Raw genomic sequence first — 13,746 nt, 5'->3', positions numbered from 1 at the left:
GCACATTTTTATAGCAAGTTTATCAGGCCTATCTGATAGTATTTTAGATTTTCAAATTAGCTGTTAATTTGTGAGAGACAGAGGCCAACTTAATTTTTTAAATACGGACCTGCATTTTTTATTTCAGATTTTGAAAGAACTCGGCTTCCTGAGTACAATGATATGCCTCACTTAATATTTTTTTTGTTTCGGAAATTTGACCACAATTTATTTAAACTAATTTCAAGTCCGGCTCTGTTTTTTCTAAATATTTAATCTATTCATTGTTACAATATTGAACAGTTTTAAAACTGAACAATGATGTGAGATAAATCATTGAATGAGGAAAATCAAATACAATAAAATAATATAAAATAAATAATATAAATATAATATAAACAATAAAATCATTTCATGGGAAGATGGATTGGGAATGGTTGAGCAGTATAATGGCCAGCAAGGTTTCTGAACCTGTGTGACTGTTAACGTCATTTGTAAAAGTGCAATCAATATACCCAGTAGCGGATACAGGGGGGGGGGCATGGGGCCCGGCCCCCCCCCTTAAATCTGTAAATTGTGTTAAATATTAGGCTTTTTTGTTAAAAATTGTGCCCTAAAAAGCATATTCTACATTACTTTTTATTTTGGGCCCCCCCCCTAAAATAAATTCCTGTATCCGCCCTGAATATACCTCAACATTTACAACAAACAGTACAAAATGCATTCGGAAGTATAAGAAGATCTGTTGAAAGGGTTATACATAAAATTGAACGAAAAATAAATGTGTGCAATAGAGAGGGTGGTATTAAATAAACCCTTTCGAACATATAGAGCATTAGAAATTTGTCTGTAGAAGTTGATATATTTATAATAACTAAGATTAATATTATGCATATTATTAGATAGTACATTGAGATTTCAAATTAACAAAAAAAATAAAAATAATATATTTAAAATTGCTGTCCTGGATATTATTTATTTAAATCTTTCAATTGGCTCGATTTTCCTTATTGTTGTGATGAATATAATCAGGTTAAATAATTTAAAAATTCAGAGTCGGGCTTGAAATTATTTTAAATAATAATTAAACAGTTTTGTTGTTGTTAAAGTATCTAAAACAAAAAAAATATAAAGTGTGGCATATCGTTGTACTCAGGAGACTGAATTCTTTCAAAACTTCAAATAAAAAATGCAGGTCCGTATTTAGAAAAATTAAGTTCGCCTATGTATCTCACAAATTATCAGATAATTTGAAAATCTAGAAATGCTGTCAGATAGCCCTGACAAAGTGGCTATGAGAATGTTCAATTAGTTTTTTGATTTTCGAAAAAGTGACGACAGGAAAAAATAAAATTGTTTTCAAAAAAATCCGTTTTTCTCAAAAAACTCAGCAATCCTTGAAATTTTTGAAACTTTTTTGATAGCATGTTGGCAAACATCCAAAGGTGCAACTTTGCCCCAATTTAGCCATGTTCGTATCTATTACGGTTTCCGAGATACCAGTGCTCGTACCTCGAATTTGGAGCACCCTGTATAGATATATAATATAGTACTATACGCTGTTTCGGGTTGTAAAAAATAAGCGAAAAAAATACCGAACTAGGCATCGTGTTGTGTTATGACAATTTTAAATATTAATAAAATTGCCGAAAAAATGTTAACGCTTAAAGGAGAGCGTAAGCAACATGGGAAGTAACATTTTTTTACGCTCTCCTTTACGCGTTTTAGAGCGTTGTTGGGTGCAATAACATTCAATAACTCAACTTTCCCGGATATTCAACTCTCCCGAAACAACATTTTATAGCTTGATAGTTTCTCACACCGACCGATTTGATCAAATACAAAAATGGATTCAAGCAATTCGACGAAACAAAGTGCTCGTTATATAATAAAAACATTAAATAGACATATAGCATACTATGAGAGGATAAAATATAATTTGCAATATTAATTGCATACTTTCTTTAATCAGCTAGTGATTTTATGAACATCTAAAATTCGCTACCGTAGCTGAATTCATTTAAAAAGTTTTTTAGCTGGAATAATAAATTATAATACAAATTAGACCTTCTGAAGATATCAAAATAGAATTTTCACAAATTATAACTTCCTAACACTTATAGTTCGTATACTCGCTATTTAAACCCGTGTATTTGTATATATGTTGTTTACAATATTCTCCGATGGTGGCAGCACCGGCGGAGAATAAATACTTGCATACATTTATAAGACACCAAGCACCCTGTATAGAAACGGAGTGAAATCAACAGTTCAGAAATAAAAAGCCGTCGAATATTTGAAGCATTTGATGCGTCTGCACAGAATCCTGACGTTCTGACGATACCGATGACGGCCGCACTCATTTTTTTGGACGCTCCTGACACAGAAAAGTCGCCGCCTCACCGAGGGCGCGTCTATTTTATTTTGGGCAGGCCTTGAACTTGCCTGCTGTCTGTTTTGAGGTCGTCTACGCGTCGCTCGTCCATTGTTTTCGAAACGAATTTAAAGAAAAGTTTGTTTTTGTGGTATTTCTCGTCGAAAACAAACTGAATAAAAATGAAATAAATATTCTGATACAACACAGGATGGGTGTCAAGTTGTAGTTGTGTTTCCCCATTTTTCTCACAGAATCTGCATTCGCCGTTGTTTCTTAGCTTCAATCTACTGAGGTGTTCATTTAGGAGACAGTGTACCTACTCCTAAAACTTTCCGAAGATAGTTCTTAATTAAATCGAGGAAAATCTTTGATTTTTCGAGTCGAAAGTCTGGAGAGATTCAATAGTATGTAGATATTTTCTAGACACGCCCAGTATAATTCCAGACTGAGATCCATTATCTCGTCGACGGGGGTAATAAATTTCGAATCGTCTGGTCTAGCGGAAGGTCAAAGGTCATGAGGCGTCGCGACGGCATTTTCGATGCCGTTTGCTCGAGCTGATGCCACTTGCTCCTTAGCAAGCCATTAGTAAAGCCAAAATAACGTCTTCTTTGTTGAAAGGCATTGCCACAAGTGGATGAAAACGTATACTCTTGCGATACGCTTCGTGGACCGAGTATAGTACCGTTGATTGAAAGAATGGGGAAGATACGCAACTTAATGGGCGAATTCCTGACAAGGCTGATTTGATTTCCCCTTATGTTTCAAGTGATGTACGGTGAAGCCGCCACTCGTTCTACGGCCAACGCATAAAACACTCATTTTCTCTAACACGGCTAGAGAAAATGAGTGTTTTATGCGTATATAGGCATATCGAAGACAGTGTGGAACTGGAAAGCGACAGTGTTGCTATATCAAAATGTGTAGTATCTGTAATATGTTTGAGGAAAATATCTTTGGATGAAAAAATCTGCGTTTATGTATTGAAAATTTACTCGTGTTAGACATAAAATAAACAACAGAAATAAAAATTCTTTTATAGGTACTGAATTTTTCGTATGATCGAAAACAGTCGTTTAGTTTTAGTTGTCTTTGAAATGACGATTATTGACATTTACCATACTATTTTACATATAAAATAACAGCTATTTTTCTTTCCAAGTCAACTCTGTAACTGTTCTTTGTTTAATCATATAATAATAAATTGTTTTATGATAGAAAATCCGTATTATTAGCGTACTGTACCCAACATTCGTAAATCTACGGATAAATCCGTAGTTCTGGCAATACTGCCTCCGGCAACCATCCACTCTGCGACTGAAAGCAGAACTACGGTACAAAGATCCGCTGCGCTGTAAATGATCAGCGCACAGTGGCACAGAGCTAAACTAAATCTCGGACATCCTGATGGTAACGCCAGCTACATCTCGGACATATTTTGTGCCACGAAAGCTCCACGACGTATTTTGAAGCGTCCACGAAGCTACGTTTCCGTGAACAGTGGGCTTAAGCTTAATTTTCATGCGTTATTCGTTAATACGATGGTCCGACACGACGCGGGGGTTTTAATGGTTATATAGCGTCTTCACGCCACTTTTCATCCGTAATTTTTTTACTCCAGCCAGTCAACGGAGAAAAATCGTACGATAACGGACGTTTTGACACTTTTTTGACAAATTTAATCTAACCATCTATGATCTAACCTTAATAAAAATATAGGTACCTAATAGTACAAGAGCTAGCACCGGAAGTCACGGGAATTTTAAGAAAGTTGTGCTTTAATATATATTTTGCTGTGCTCTCCTGACCAAAGTGCGGACCGTCTGGCTGCCGGTAGACTACTGCGGTTCACACCTGTACAGGGTATCCCATTTTCGTGTGTTTGATGGGATTTCTCGTTTATGAGTAGATACACAACAATGCGATTTTCACATCACTTTGCTAGTTTTTTATGAAACTAAATATGCTACAAATAGGTTTGTCCTAGCCTCCTTAGCTCCTGAAATACAGGGCGAATTTGTAATAAGCAGTAGTGAACACAACGTCTACCGGCAGCCAGACGCAGACGGTCCGCACTCTGTTCAGGAGAGCATAGCAAAAGATATATTGAAGAACCGGCTTTCTTAAAATTCTCTCTCGAAAACGTTGCTATATAGCTCTTAGACTATAAGTAAAACAGCGAAATCGTTATGGAAATGAAAATGATGAATGGAGGCATGAAAATGCAATAAATTTAAAAACTGCGTAATTTTCATACCAATCGAAGTCTTTAAATTCAACCAATAAAATTAATATCGTATCATCGTATCGTCGGATAACGGATGCAAGAAAATCAAGCTTTAATCATTTTATAGAACAACCTAGGTTTTAGACATAATGCCTTAATTTTACACTTTGCTGGTAACATCTACATATTTTATTAACAAATTTTTGATTTTGCGGTAATAAAGAATGCGTATAAAGCTGGAATCCGCCCGGCAAGAAAAAATAAAAAGACAGTAGGTAGGCGATGGCGAGAGGAACGGCGGAGCGTAGAGGTCATCGGCGCCGACCCTGAGCGAGTACAAGAACCCGGCTGCGGCGGCGGCGACGACGGCCACTTGGACCGCTTCCAAGTGCCGGAAATACTTGGCCTGGCGTCGGATTTCGACGGTGGGACCAGGTGCCGGCCGGACGGGCGGAGGCGGACCTGGATTCGAACCGATGCCATCGGAAGGAAATTGTTGAAAATGCGTTGGGGTAGGTTGGGAACGGGACGCAGATTTACAATGCCTCTTATGTGACACCGATTGCTCGTTTCTACCAGTTAGGAATTGCACTGCAGCAAAATGCAAAAGGACTGTTCGATCGCGTCAAATCGTCGCCGTCGTAGTCGCGGTGGATGCTTACGATATTCAAGTATACTACTGAAATGAAGATAATATATCTAAGCTAAATATGTATAATCTATTATATCTGTAGTAAAATGAGTAACCTAACTGTGAAAAATAAAGTTCCAACCCTTGAGTCAACATTTTTCATAAACGCCTATTTGTGCGGTTTTAAATTTTGATGTAAAATCCGCAAAACCGCATAGAAGAAATGTATCAACCCAACTTTTATCTTTTTTTAATTCATTTGATTTTCCATTATGCTGTCTTACATGTTAAAATCCAGACCATACAGTTTCGATGACCAGATCGGTATTTTAAAAAGTTAAAAAATACATTTTTACATTGTTTATAAAAATAAACATAGGCTTTGATGTATTTAGAGGTCATTGGGTTTGATACATTTTTAAAAAGTTCATAACAAGGCTAATAAAATAAAAATATAATATACAAGATATCCCATTTAAAAAAACATAAGTTTGGGCCATATTTCAAGAACGACAACTCGCAGCAAAAATCTACTTACACCACTAAATTCTACGAGAAAAACTCTATGGGATTCAGTTTTCGATAAGTTATAAGATATTTCTTTTTATATAAGTCTTTTTTATATTACCAGTCTGTCTTGCCGCTTACCTGTCCTCACGTATGGAGCTGAAACGCTTATTTTGACAAAAAAGAACACACATAGAATAATGGTCATGCAACGAAAAATGGAAAGGTCCATGTTGGGAGTTACACTTAGAGATAAAATACTCAATCATACCATATGAAATCGAACAGGAACAAGAGATGCGGTGATATCTGTCTTACATTTTAAAAGAAATTGGGTAGGATATGTGGCTAGGATAACAGATAACCGGTGGACAAAGAGACTTGTGGAATGGAGACCAAAACACGAGGCCTATAGAAGCAGAGGACGACCTTCTAGTCGATGGACAGATGATATTAAGAAAGTGGCTGGAAACTGGATTCAAATACCACAAAACAGAAATAAATGGCTAGAGTTAAGGGAGGCTTTTGTTCCTAACATGATGATAATTCTAAGATATTTTCAATTTTACCCTGTATTTGAGAAACTAAGGGGGCTAGAAAAAATCTATGTGTAGAATCTTTAGTTTCATAAAAAAGTAGCATAGTAATGGGAAAACAGCATGTTTGAAGCGACAACAAACACACAAAAATTGGACGCACTGTACACTTTGCTAAAGTCAATAAATAAGAACCAAGTTTCAATATTTTTGTATATTGCCTTATGGTGTTTAAACCCAAATATTCTAAAAGAATTTTTTTAAAGAAATACGTTACAAAGCAAAAAAAAAAAATTTTTGTTCTTTCTGTGGAACAAAAAGGAATAAAATTATTTTTATTATAGTTCCCGGTAATAACGCGTCTGTCGCTGCAGCCAACCCTCATATAATTTTGTTTATGCGGTCGGTAACGTATTTTTTCGGCGTCTACCTCCTCTACTGCCCTGCCTACCCCTCGGCGCACAGCAAGCACCCTCTATTAGGGATGAAGCCTACCGCCTAGTATCGATTCTTCTACTTGGGCGTTGTATGGAAATAATATTTTTGTTGTTGTTAAAGTATCACATTTTCCGATCACTATTAACACGGGCAACGGCCCAGCTACGTCGAAACACCGGTTCCCATTAGAACACCGAAGTTAAGCGACGTAAGACGATACCTACTAGTGGATGGACGGTTGACCGGTTCGAAACTCTGTATCGTGCTGTTGTCCAAAAAAAGGCAAAAAGTGTAAAATCTATTGACACACACTGCTCATTCACGCCGGTTCGAGGCCGGATGAGATCGGATATTTCGTGAGTAAGAGTCGATTTAGACACTTGCCAAGTCGGTAGGCCATTGACCATAATATGGCCGAAGACCGCGGTTCGGATTCCGCGTAAGCAAAGTAGGCTCCGTCCAGATTAACCCTGGCAGCAAAAAGGAGACGTTAACTGAAATATTTACTTTACTTTTTTACTATTATCACCCTTTCCATTGCATTGAACTAAATAAATTTTGTGCTTCTTTAACATTTTAAAAGAGCAAAAAATATGACGTTAATTAAAATTCTACCGATAACAAACTATCAAAGGATGTATAAAAGACATTATATTACCACAGAATCGCCTTTTGATTTTAAAAAAATCAAAAGAAGAAGTAGTTCTTTGATTTATTTTACGATGACTTGTAGATATATGGATTTTTTATGAAAGAGCCAATTGCGGTAAATTCATTTTTTTCACTTCCAACGACAGGTTTCTACCTAGTTTTTTTTTATAAACCAGACTCTGCGAAATAGGACAAGTAGTTTTTCAAAGGAATACTTATCAGGAAGATTCCTATTTGGATGTCTTTAAGCATAAGCCTTTGAGGCCAAGAAGCAATTTTGGTCATAAAATAAAATCACTAGTAACATATCCATTCCTTTCGCCAGCAGATACTGCTGTTATATTAAACGATTGTAGGTACATTTAAGTAAACTGTTATAAATTATAAATAAAATTGTCCATAAACTAATGTCGATTTTGAAAATAGTTACTAACTCTTACCAGAAAATTGCCATGGCGATCCATCTTGATTGCCATTTTATTTAAAAATCGTTTTTTGTTCAAAATCTGAGCTAGATAGGTATACAAAACCCTAATATAGTTCGAAAGAGCATTTGAATGGGGTGTATTTGAGCAACAGGGTGTATTTGAACTAACGAAGTTTTTATATAAAATAAATCTTTAAAATAAATCAGCAATTTTTGGTACTCCTCTATAAATTTAAGGAAGCAATAAAATTTTTCAGTAAAGTTTATTTCTCTACCTTTAAACTCAGCGTAAGAATTGAAAAGTAATGTACAGGGTGTTAATAATATATTCCATTGTAGCATGCATATTTAAGTATCCATAAATATCTTAAAAACCAAAATTTTTAAACATATTTAACCATTACAATAAATGTCTTTTTTTTGAGCCCAAGAATCCAAAAATGAAATAAAATACCGGGTGTTCCATAAGAAAAAATATTACTTTAGTATGGATCTTAGTTCTGAAACACCTTGTATATTTCAAACTAATTTTAAATTGTGCACATTGCCTCCCCCACATATACCCCTAAAATATTTTGTTTCTACATTTTTCCGTTATCGTATAATCAACCGAGGGGAATGAGGTGCGCCACCCTGTACACGTTTTAGTGAACTTTCCTGTTTTCAGCTTGTGCTTTTTACAAACTCATTACAGATACTGTTATGATTGGTTTAAATTGGTACCGAAGGCACTGCATATCGAAAAAATAGTATCGGTTAAATACTCTTTGTGTTGCCCATCCCTACCCTTTAGGGTGATAAAGTAATGCCCCAAAATGCCTCCCGCTGCCGCTTTACGGTTTAACGTCGATTTTGTGCAGCTGGCAAAATAAACATGGACGCGTTTCTAGTTCTTTGTTTATGTTCTTTCGATCGTATAAAACGGGATAATTTCATAACATTAATACGACAAAAACCCCAAATAAAAATAAAATAAAAATGACTACAAAATCCTATATGGCTATTTCGCCACTGCCAATGCAAGAAAATCTACAAAATAAAATAGTTATTTTTTGTAAACACTGCTGTTAATCCAAACGGAAACTACTTGTCAGCAGTTACAGATACCATACATATTTGCCTAACGAACAAAAAAATGCTTAACGTTTACAGCGCTTTCAGATGGAGCGGACCGTCCGCGACGGAGGGTCCGTAACCTGGAGTAAGTACCATGAGTTTATATGAACAATTTCACATGCGCGCGTATGCTCCGTCCGACGGAGTTTGTTCGACGGCTATCTTGAAAAAACACGACGGACGGTTCGTCGTGTCCGCTCCATCTGAAAGCGCTGTTAGGAAAATTTATCTCTTTCCGTCGTCGGAAGCAAAAAAAATACAAAGAATAAAGAAAAAAACTATTCAAAATATTTAAATTCAACTATTCGAGAACACTTTAGTTTTTTAAAACAGATACGTCTAGAAAAGCCGTTGACGTTCTATTAAAATTACATTATATCCAAGTTAAATTTCAAAATTAACAATTATTACTACCTGATAACTATTACTTAATAAGGTAAAACCAAAAAGCCCAAACTTTCTGTATGATTATTTTTAATTTTTACGTATGTTATGTTTATTTATGTTATATTCGTTAAAATCAAAAAAACGATTGCCATACATTACTAACATCTACAGATGCACGAGCAATACATTTATTTTTATTAGATTATATTAAAAAAAGCTCTTTTATTTTTCTTTTAGAGGCTATCGCGTCTTTCATTATAATTTTGGCGTTATTAAAATTTATTCTGTGCCCTGTGTCCCACGAATGCTGACAAATCTTAGGGCTCGAACTCACTGACGACCAGGTCGCAACGACCTGGCCGTCGCGTCGGCTGGCCGGATGTATTGCGTTTTTAGCTGCGGCCAGATGAACGACCAGTTTCAACAGAGTTGTCAAATCTAACGATTTTTTACGTTTTACCAATTAGACAATATTGTTTCAGAAATGTTAAAATATCCGAGTTAACTAAAAAGCGAAGTTGCTATTCACAACAAACAAAAAGCATTGTGTACGCGCGACCGACAAAAAGGGAGATATTTTGTTTCTTTTTTCTACTGATATGGCGCCCTTATCGACTAGAAGTAAACATATTAGGGCCATCGTAAAAAAAGATCGTCAGACACTGGCTCTAAATATAAGCAGGTAGAAAGTTTAGCTTCCAGTTATTTCAATGTTTACAATATAACGAAGAATCTACAACAGTAATTACTTCTCTGTTTATGAATGTTTACGTTACTTTCTTAATTTTTTTTTTCAAAATAATGTACCTAGTAGAGATATAGTCTAATGAACCCTGTTTGAAAAACGTTAAATTAAATATCATATTTAAAATACAGTTGTCCTCCTTGTACATGACTACAGTACAACTAAAAAAACTAATTTAATAAAAAAAACAAGTGGTTGTAGAAAAACTTTAAATACCTATTTTTTTTTTTTATTTTTTAAACATCGAAACTCAAAGGTATAATAACAGGTATCATAATAATAATAAATAATAACATAACCATAAATAGAGTAGGTATGTGATATAAAAATGTTTTGAGTTTTTACTAGAATCGACCCTTGATAAAAAAAGGGATTAGTTTACCTTTGATCCAGTCTGTATACTATTTCTTTGGATTTTCTGCACGTGTGCGAAAACTACACTAAAACACTATATCTTATAGAAAATAAAACATTGTGCCTTGAATTTGAGGGATTTCATCTGAAAAATTATTAATTTTGAAGAAAACCGGCAACAAGCGGCAGAAAATAATAATATTTCCGTGCAGTCTTCTGGTCGCAACGACCAACGGACGGCCAGGACGTTAGTGTGCGCTATATCATTTGATTCAATGGTTTTAGAGGTATAGTCTATAAAGTGAATAACTTTGAATTTTGACCGTTATTTTTTACCAACATGGCAAATATAAAAGCCCTCTATCCAAAAAGTTACTGATATTCTTTAAAATGAGTGCCTGAACGAATCAGATAGGTTACTCTTTTTACTTTCGTGAAATAGAAAAGGAAAATAATAAAACAAGTGACAGGTCTTCCACTTCTTGCAAAAATCAACGCGAAATGTCATAATTGACAAAAGTAAAATGTCATCAGCCTTTGACATTTCTAAATATCAGACCAATGCCGTCTCTAATACAACAGCATTGGAGCGAGATTTATGACGTCACGCTAGTTAGATACCACGGATTAATAAATATGTTGTAGAATACACGGAAAACATAATTATTCCTCGTATTTTTGGTTTGTATTTTAAAAATGATATAGTTTACATGAACTATACATAATATACAGTTAATAAATACAATATATATACCTATTTATAGTAATAAATACTTTGGCAAATAAACTATGAACCATACAAATGCATCCAATGTTTTACAATATACAAATAATGAATAGGTACATAAGATAATGGGTAAAATGTAAAATATATTTTAAATTTTGGGGTTTGAAAATCGATTTAATTTAACAAAAAACATTCAATATCTACTAATAGTGGTGTATTATTATTTGCATTCACAAAATTTATATGTATATTTTGCAAGCATCAATGTGCGAAAAATTATATTTGCAAATAATACAATATCATAGAAAAAAAGGCATCAGCGATGGCTATGAAATGAAGATCGCTGTCATTTTATATGTAAAATTATTCTAAAATTTTTGATTTTTTGGGATTTAGGTTCGGGAAAAACGCTGATTAAGTTTGCATTTGGTTTTTCATTATTTTTTTTTGGTTTAAAAAAAACGTTACAGCTAACGTTTATAGCCTTCATCAGTGCTGTGTCATATGAAAAAAATGTCGAATGTAAATGTGTCGAATATAATCCAAAAAATTACATATACGAGGAATGTTTTCCATGTATTCTACAACATAATTAATCCGTAGTATCTAACTAGCGTGACGTCAGAAATCTCGCTCCGAGGCTGTTCTATTAGAGACGGCATTGCATCAGCATGGCCCGCAAGTTGCTAACCTAATAAGATTAACACTAGAAAAGCCCGCGGGAACTGTCAAATTCAAAGTAATTCGTTTCACAGACTATAGGTGCGGCCTGGCCGGTGCGACCTGGTCGTCAGTGTGTTTGAGCCCTTAGATTTGGTGAAAATCTCCCTTTCTTAAATAATCTTTATGTTTTTTAATTCATTTTAAGGGTCATTAACATTTTAAGGGTCTAGATGTTTCACCAATGTAAAATTTAGATAAATGATGAATCCGCCACATAGGTATAGACATTTGTTACTAACATGAAGTTCCATACGTTATTTTTATATAGTGTAAAAATGATTTTTAAATGCTGTAGTGTTTTTAATTTAAAATTTAAGTTAAAATTTGAAGAAAAATATTTTATTGGAAATAGATTTGTGTGTCTGTTTGTCGTTCTATGCTTTTTAGCGTTAATTTTTGATAAGTTTTATGTCAGTTTTTAGTAAAGGACGTCTAGTGATTGACCTTGTCAAAATTATTATCGATTGTCATTCCCCAGCCGTTTTTTACGTCTTTTTTTATAAATTATATATGGCTGGAGTCGTTAAAAGCACTTCTAGAGTTATAATTTAAAACTATTTGCAAAATATACAAAGAGAAATAAAAAATTATTAAAGTTGTATTTTGTTAAATGCAACACTCTGTATTACATTTTCAGGTCCTGCAATTAAAATAAAGGTAGATTTGTTGAAGGTTTCCGCATTTTAATCTTACCGTTTTTGCCAAAACACAGACCATATGAAGGGCCAGAGGAGAAACTTGATAAGCGTCAATTTCTTAATTTTAGGATTTTACATTATTATAGTATGTCTAACTGGTCTAATTATTATTTAATTAATTAATATGTGTCTTAATAAATTAAATATTAAGTTTATTAATTAATTAAATTACTATCTAATTAAATATATTATTGTTAATTAATTAAATTGCCAATTAATTAAATTATTAATTAAATATAAATTAATTAACTAATTAAATTATTAATTAAATAATTAAAATGTCTTAATTAATTAAATATTAACTTAATTAATTAATAAAGTGTCAATTTTACGAGCTCAAGAGCCATGTAGTTTCGGTAGTTCCGATTTGACTCACCTTATCTAGTTTTTTCTATTCAGTGTGATCTAGGAATATATTACCTCCATGTGTCACACTGAATATGACACTGACATAAACAAAATAACGTCAGATGTCGTGTGAAAATTTCGGTTAATGTGAACCTCGATTTTCAAAGATGAAAAAAAACGATAAACATTGTTAGCTGGTCTATGGGAAACAGTTAACGCCACCCTATTCCTACCAACATCCCTAATTTTTTTTGTTCCCTTCTGTTCCCATCTGTAAGTGGCCACATGTCGTTTCCCAGACCTTCTCAAATGGTCATTAACATCGACTCTCGCCCACACGTTCTACTGATCTTTACTTGTTCTAATTTAGTTAATTGAAAAAGTTCAGTATACGTATACAGTATGTGTCCTTATTGGCTTTACAGAGGAAAAGCTTTTTTATTATTGATATTTTGAGAAAAATGCATTCTTCATAAAAAATTTTGCTTGTTTTAAAATGGTTAATCTCTTTTATACTTCTTCAAATTTCTATTCCGTTTCAGAGAAAATCAAAAACTCAAAACGCGTTTCTATGGTAATATAATTTCTTTTTCATTCTTTGACAGATTATTATTGACAGAATTTTAATTAACATCATATTTTTTGCTGTTTTAAAATGTTAAAGAGGAACAAAATATATTTAGTTCAATGCTACGCAAAGGGGGATAGTTATCGGAAAATGTAAGACTTTAACAACATCAAAAAATATGACATTAATCAAAATTAATTAAAACGATCTATCAAAGAATGAACTCGAGATCATATTACCATAGAAACGCCTTTTAATTCTAAGTGAAATATTTAACTATTATACCGGGTGTTGCATTGTCGGACGG

Source organism: Sitophilus oryzae, unplaced genomic scaffold (genome assembly GCF_002938485.1).
Source record: "Sitophilus oryzae breed Bouriz unplaced genomic scaffold, Soryzae_2.0 scaffold_942_pilon_pilon, whole genome shotgun sequence".
Classification (NCBI taxonomy): domain Eukaryota; kingdom Metazoa; phylum Arthropoda; class Insecta; order Coleoptera; family Curculionidae; genus Sitophilus; species Sitophilus oryzae.
The sequence above is the reverse complement of the archived record's forward strand: the minus strand, read 5'-3'. Positions refer to the sequence as shown.